Source organism: Lactuca saligna, chromosome 9 (assembly GCF_052625555.1).
Source record: "Lactuca saligna cultivar CGN05327 chromosome 9, ASM5262555v1, whole genome shotgun sequence".
In the NCBI taxonomy this organism is placed as follows: Eukaryota; Viridiplantae; Streptophyta; class Magnoliopsida; order Asterales; family Asteraceae; genus Lactuca; species Lactuca saligna.
In genome coordinates, this window is record NC_136425.1 from 20163540 (window position 1) to 20171543 (window position 8004).

General features: G+C 34.1%; 1 pseudogene; it reads right to left on the minus strand.

The window, feature by feature from the left end:
* Positions 1-1503: 1503 nt before the first annotated feature.
* LOC145015241 (E3 ubiquitin-protein ligase RDUF2 pseudogene) lies at positions 1504-3153 on the minus strand (annotated as a pseudogene).
* Positions 3154-8004: the final 4851 nt, after the last annotated feature.

Genomic DNA, 8004 nt, shown 5'->3' on the forward strand with positions numbered 1-8004 from the left:
ATTATTATATTAAAATATTATATGAATTTTATTAAAATAAAAAAACTCATAAAATAACATGTTGAAAAAAATTAATTTATAATAACCACAAAATAATATTTGACAAATTAAATGAAAATGTAAAATATGACAAAAAAAAAAAAAAAAAAGCTTTCATCTGTTAGAATAGAATATTTCAAAATAAGTCTAAGAGACATGAATAGAAAACTTTAAAAAGTGTTTATGAAAATGAGGGGAAAAGCATTATATAGTATTATGTCTTATCCCGGACTCAGAAATCATTTCGGTATTAATTAAATAAATTTTCCTAAACAAAAGAGTGATATTTTTGTTAATATCCCTTAAACTTATACTGGAGACAGGGGTTTGGGTGACATGATACTTATTGTGTCCATTTATTGAATAGATAATGTATAAATTTGATTATAAAAATATACTAATACAATAAATAACCTACTTTTTGGAATACATACTTTTTTCCAAAATGGAATGCATTAAGAAAAAATTTGGATAACCTTTAACTCGTTTGACATGTTTTTCTTTTACCTACAGTTCTCAATACTACCCATTTAATCCATTATAAATAAAATATAACCTGTATCATTAAAGGGGTACGTACCATTATCCTGATACTTACAAAAAAAGAAGTTTAAAAAAATTAGAAGTCTACATCATACTCCACAATCCACATAAGAAGTTAAAAAAATTTATATCCCAAAAAATCACCATTCACCAACCCTTGTCATATTCCCTTGTCAAATTCTTACACTAACTTTGTTTGTATACAACTACACAAGTAGTGACATATCTAGATTTCTCAAACATTATATACTACTATTATTATGATTTTTGAAAACGCAATATATCAAAAAAGATTATTGCACATGTGAATAATACACTTTCTATTCCCACTGAACAACAACACATGGTCCACAAAAAGTTTTGAGAGCTTTTTTCTGCAAGAATCTAAACAGAAACCCAATATTCCGCTATACCAAATACCATACCAAATACCAGAAACAAAAGCTAAAGTTATATATTAAAGTCACTTGTAACAGGTTTTCTTTTCTTTTCTTTTCTTCTTTTGTTTTTTTTTTTTTTAACCAAAGTAGCTTTCTCCACATGTATTTACAATCCACAATTCCACAATTCCACAAAGCATAAAGTTTGCCCACAGAATTAATGCCATCAACTTTCTTTTGTCAAAACCAATTGTCATTGGATTCTATTTAGTTCGATCTTTTTTTTGTTTTTTCAAGCTTTATAGATACTTCATATAGATATTTCAGTAAAAGTTATCCATATACTAACCTTTAAATAACCATTTTCGAATGCTTTATATTCTATTTTATAAAGTAAAACTCATACCTTGTTCTCGTCTTCTTGATATCATGAAGCAGGAATTGTTGACAAAATTCAGCTTTATATGGTGTAAAGTTTCTTTAGCCTGGATTTGATACCATATCGTTCTTGAGTCAAATTCAAAAATTAGAGCACAAGAAATTAAGAAAAGTCAAAATTGGGATAATTTAGTTCTGAAATGGAATGAAATGAACTTAAAGGTACATAAATGCAGAAATCTACATATCAAGAAAATTAAAACCAGTGTTTGTTTAGCAAAAATCCAGAAACTGTTTGGACGAGGCATTGGTTCCTTTTTCCTGATCAAACAGAAGAGGAAATCGTAGGCTTCATGGATGCTTCGTCTAAGTTCACTTACCAGAATACTTGAATCAAAATTATTTACAATATAGGTATGTCTGGAAGTTTGGAACTTGAGTTTTGAATCTCGAAGCTCTTGAATCGAATTCTACAATCTGGACATACCATTTTGTTCCTCCAATATCCAAGTTCTACTTCTCCTCCTTGTCATTCTGCCGAAAATTGAACTTGAAAGACTACGACTTCTGTTCATTGATGCTCCATTAGCGTCGGAAGAATTTGAAGACGATCTCAATCTTCCAAAAAACGAAAACATGTTGCGGAAAACGTTACCCATTCCACCCTGTCCTCTCGCCCTATACCTTCTAGATTCCCACATAATCCTCCTTGGTGAGCCGGAATTGTCACTAAACCCACCGTCAGCTTCGGTGTACACAACCGGAAGCTCTCTCTCGCCACTGCCGGTTCTTCTGCTGCCGGTGAACCTGCCAACTGCAAATCCCCCACCAGGTAATCTCCATATCGTCAATCCAACTGCCGCTGATTCTTCCTCGATTGGCTCCGATCGTTCTATTGACTCCGTTGTATCTGTTGGCAGTTCGTGGCGGCAGACGGGACAGGAGTTTCGCATAGAGAGCCATGGGAGGATGCAATCGGGGTGGTAAATGTGCTTACAAGGCATCTCACGAGCTGCGGCACCCAGAGCAAACGCTTCTATACAAATAGCGCAGTTCGATTCGGTGCTGACGTGTAAACTCGATACCTCGATCGTTGGCATCGATTCCACCGCAGCTTTTGACGCCGGCGGCTGTTCTGAACGACTTAATCCGTTTATATCGATCTGTGATAACTGTTCAAGCAATCGGTCAAATCCTGACCCCATCAGAAACTCCGACATCATCGCCGGCAACGGTTGTAGGCCGGCACCTGCCCCATCGTCATAATACAACTCAAAACCTCTCTCTCCCCCTCCGGAATTCTCGTCCACACCGCTAGCCGAAACGTCAGCGACACTGCGAAGAACGACGACCGGATTGAAAGGAGACCAGTCTCCGTTGTTACGTCGACCACGACGCCGGAGCCTCAGATCTGACCGATCGCTGTTGCGAAGCATGTACATCGCAGCGGCTGGTAGACGTCGCCGCGGCGGCGCGTTGGGCTCCACAACTTCAATGAATCCTCCCTCGCAGTGAGGACACACAACCGTGTCCTCTTCCGCTACTCTGACAAAGCGTGTGCATCGATAACACCAATACGACGCCGTTGGCATGTTGTTCACAAATAAATTATACTAGGATCAGCTCCTTCACCCCTAGGTTTCAACTAGGTCAATAAGATCCGTCGAGTCGGTGAGAATACTATAGTGGCCGGAAACAATATTCCGGTATCGGAAGCTTGCACACACAGATGATGGTGTGGTGTGTTGATTTTATGAAAACGAGGTAAATTTGCTTTTTATATACACAGAATATGATTTAACGGCGTTCTCTTTTCCATGGTAGGTACTCACTCAATACTTATTAAGTTTTTTTTAAACTATATATCTATCAATAAAATTAAGTTTTTAATAAGTTTATACTTTATGCTTTATATCCTGTTATTTATTTTTATGTATTTTAGAATTCAAAGGATAAGCTATTTAATTTTTTTGGTTTACATCGACGGTTCATTGACGGCACTGTGGAATGCATGTTGACTTGATGATGGCTGGATGTTTTAGGAGGGCCGTTTTAGGTTGGTCCCCAAATAGAAGAAATAGAGGGGATGGATTTAATTAATTATGTTCTTTATCTTTGTCCCTAATAAATATTTCAATCTTCTGTTTCTAATTATCTTCTAAAGATTAGAGTAACTTAGCATAAAAATAAAAATAAAAAGTTTTCTGAAAACAGAAAATTTGATGCAAATTTACAAGAAGACACCAATATAGTAATTGGTGTAATAAATAAAATTTTATTAAAATACACCAAATTTGATGCAAATTTTATATATTACATTACAAAATATATGTTGTATATTGTAAACATTTGTCGATAACTATCTGCACTTTTTTCTTATGATCATCAAAACTTGTTCATAAACAAAAATAAAATATATTTTTAAAAATATCATTGATACGGATAATAACGGTTTTAACTGCTTTTGCTACTTATATAACAAGCTATTGAGTATACTCACCACACAACCACAACAAAAGTGTTAGTCACCTCAGCGTCATAATTACCAAAATCAAAAGTATGCAATGATTTGATATTCATCAGAAAAAGGTATTCTCGTTTAAGGACGGCAGATGATATATAGTTAACTTCTTTCCACCAAATAAAAAAAGTTCTATGCTAAATTATAAATGCTGGCCTTGTTGTATTTTCTCCTTTTGTTGCTTGTTTGTTGTAATGTATGCTTCTTGTATTCTATTTTTGTTCTAACGTATTGTTAAAGTCGCAATGAATCCGTCATTACGAAAATTGTTTATGACATCAAGTTATACACCTTTTTGGCTTTGAAGGAAGGTGGCGTTTAACTTTTCATTTCGACGGTTTCATGCTCGTAATCACTCATCCTCACCTCCTTTCCAATAAAAATAAAATTCATAATACTCTCCTGCCATTTTTTGCTTAATCTTTGCCATATTTTAGGTTTCTTAATTTTTATTGTTTCATGATTTTGCTTCTCAGCTTATATCTTTGAGTATAATTAAAAGAAAAAAAAATCAGAATCGTCTTCTCTTATACTCGAAATTCTTATCTTCTTAATCATCAAGCTTGAAGATTATACATGGGTTAAATTCTCCAGCTTCATTGGTGCAAATCAAACACTTCTTTTTATGTCCGTCAAGTGTTCGATAAAATGTCTAAATGAGTATTTCAAGTGTTGCAACCATTTTAGGACTCAAGAAGATGTAGAGTCTCTTTTTGGTGTTGTTTTTCATTGTGCACTCCAACCTTTTGTTGGAGTGTCACATTTTACTTTTGATTTTTGCTTCTCATTTCGAGCCTTCCCTTTGAGGCTTTAATAAAATTTATTTGTGTGTTTATGGCGTCTTCTCATACATATGCGAGCGGAACTAGGTCATGCCCTTTTCGGGGGTTTCATTGTTGCATGAATGGTGAAGTAGGCGGTAAGGGGATTTATCGTATGATTTCTCATATGAAGAGCTTGCACCTCCCTACAGATGAGCGTAGAGTTATGTTGTGTGAGGCTATTTCTTTGGTGGTTTGGGTTTATACTCAGTAGTAAAGGCTACCTCATATGCTTTTGTTACCTTAAGGGTTCAATCTTGGATATTACAAGACCACATATTATGGGATAGCGGCACACATGGCATGGGTTTTGATTATGTTTGTGTCTTAGCTTCTCTTCGTAACAAGCTTCCGAACATTGACTTTAGTAGTGTTGCTACTAAGGACACCGCCCCCGCTAAATCCCAGAGTACACTGGTGAGTGCCCTTTTTAGTGAAATTGTCCAAGATATGGAAGTGCATTTCATCATGACGGCTCGATAGAAAGCAATTTTTCAGTATTTATGTGCAACACATGCTCAAGATTTTCTTCTAGTTATCCTTATAGATGGGTTTGTCCAACATATGTCTCCTATGGAGTATCGTACCATCCTCAAATATCGACTCATGATTCCAATATTCCCAACTGACGAAATATATTCGGTGTGCCACAAGGCATGTTTGGACTCTTTTTGAGAGCATGTAGTTCATTGCAAATAACTTTCAGGTTTCAAATACATGCAGGATATGGGTAGGGATGTTTTAGTTGACATATTGAAGCATGTTGGGGTATCAGCCAAGAAAGAGGCTTCTGTAAATTTCTATACTGACCCAACAAAAGGAAGGTCAATCCTTAAACCGACTGACGTTTTGATTTTTGGATGGGTTGGAGGGAAACACGTATATGTAGACCTTACAGGGGTATCCACTCTCGTAGGCTTGAGGGTCGAGGGTTTCACGGCGGGACAGACTACATTAAAAGTTGTTACATGCAAGGTCACCAAACATAAGAAATCGGGCATGGAAAATCAACACATGTTCATACCATTTGCATTTTATATGTTTGGTTTCCTTTCGCCTGATACGGTGGAGCTTCTTAATAGAGTACAACAGATCATGCATAGTACTGTTATATCCCCTGAATCTATGGATGTAGTATTCAAAAGAATTGGCTTTATCATACAAAAAGGCATCACGACGCAACTTGTTGCTCATTTGCCTTTTCATTCATTGTACGTTGATAACTAAGTTTCATTAATAAATAAAATAAACAAAGACAAAAACAAAACTTCGTTATGTTTTTATAGGTAATATCTTTAATATGAAATATCTCATAGATTTTATAGTATCCATATATTACAAGAGATAAAGAAAAAATGATTTTGTGTAATTTTTCACCATGATGTAGTGTCCACGTTAAGATGGGGATGATGTTCACATTATCATCATATTATCATATCAACCATAAACATAGTTCGTACATAAGTGTACAAACGAGTCAAGCTATTCTTGAGCTATTCGGTATTGGCTCGCTAAAAGTTCAACTCGAAATCGATTATAAACGAGCCCGCCAAGATCAAGCTTAATATTAAACTCATTTATTAAATGAGCTCGAGCTCAAACCAATGTTATTAAGCGCGATTAGGCTCGTGAGCCTAAACAAGCCTATATACAATATAATTTATTATTATTTTTATATATTAAAATAAAAACTATTTGAGGAATTAGGGATTTAGGGTATTAAATTATTAATAAACGAACTTTTAACGAGCTCGAACCGATGTTAAGGTCATTTAGGCACATTAAACAAAAAAACGAGTTGAGCTTGTATAATTATTTATGAGCTCGAACTGAGCTCAGTAAAAAAGGTACAAAAAAGTTCAAATCGAACCGAGCTCGAATTCGAACCTCATATAACTTAAACAAGCCTGAACTGAACTTGATTGCCTATAAATTGTCTACTTGATAATTCAAATCAAAACATCATGTACTTTTGAATTTACTTAACCCTTTTTTCATATATTACTTTTAGTTGTTAAAAACTTAAAATAAGTTAGACGCCTCTTATAATCGAAATAGACTTTCAAACCAACGATTCTCTATAAATTGAGTTTTGAACATAGATGAAGTTGATGACACATTGTTGCCAAGGTGAATAGAAAAACTTGTGCTTTCCAACGTGGGTAGAAAACACTAACAGCTACCCATGTAATTAATTTTTAGATTTTCTAATATGTGTTCTAAAAACAGATTTAAGAAACAGTCTAGATCATAGATCATGCTAATGGATAATATATTATCAAATAATATTTATAATTAATATTTATCATATTTAATTTTGATAATATTATTCCTAATTAATACTTGAATCAATAATTCTTATACCTACCTTAGAACATATATATTAGAAAAACTTATTATTATTATTATTATTATTATTATTATTATTATTATTATTTTACCATGTCATTTCAATTCTCGTCATTTATGTGGTGGTTTGCTATGAAACATTTTTTTATTTTGATTATTATTTAAAGCTCTACTTTATATATACTATATTTTTTTATTAAATAGATATGACTATATATATATATATATATATATATATATATATATATATATATATATATATATATATATATATATATATATATATATATAATTTAGTGTTTGGCCACGGAAGTTTGTAGACTTTGCCAAGTTTGGTTCCTATGTTTTCACATTTACTTATGTTCGTTTAGTTATTTGCTTCCAACAACCTTCCTGATTCTTCCACCGCCATATGACCTCCTCGTAAGAGGGTCTGCGATCCACTAACTTCTCAACCGTCTCTTTCCCTCTACTACATGATATGTTCTCTGTCTCTCTTGTTCTCCTCCTGTTCCACCGCCTCTCCCTTCTTCTTTCTCCATGTTCATTCCCGACTCCCTCAATCATCGCAAACCGCATCGATGAATCTTTTTCCTTATCTTCTATTCTAGCTTTCGTCCTAGCAATTATGTATTACGCTTCTACCTTCTCGTCTTTCTCTGAGATTTTGATAGCCCCTCCAATCACGTCATCACCACCAAAAATTATAAGTGAAAATTTTATTTATATCAATCAAAACAACCATTCATTAACATAGAAAACCTATCATAGTATGAAAACATGTCATATAGTCATCAAAGTACAAAACAAGTCAAATCATGCGGAACACTAATGGATGCGGTATAATCATGTCGATCCATTGGAACCGAAAATACATAAAACCATAAACATAAAATTGTAAGCGCAAAGCTTAATGAATTCCTTACAATGCTGCATACCATACATTACCAGCTCGAAGTTGTACGGGTCTATC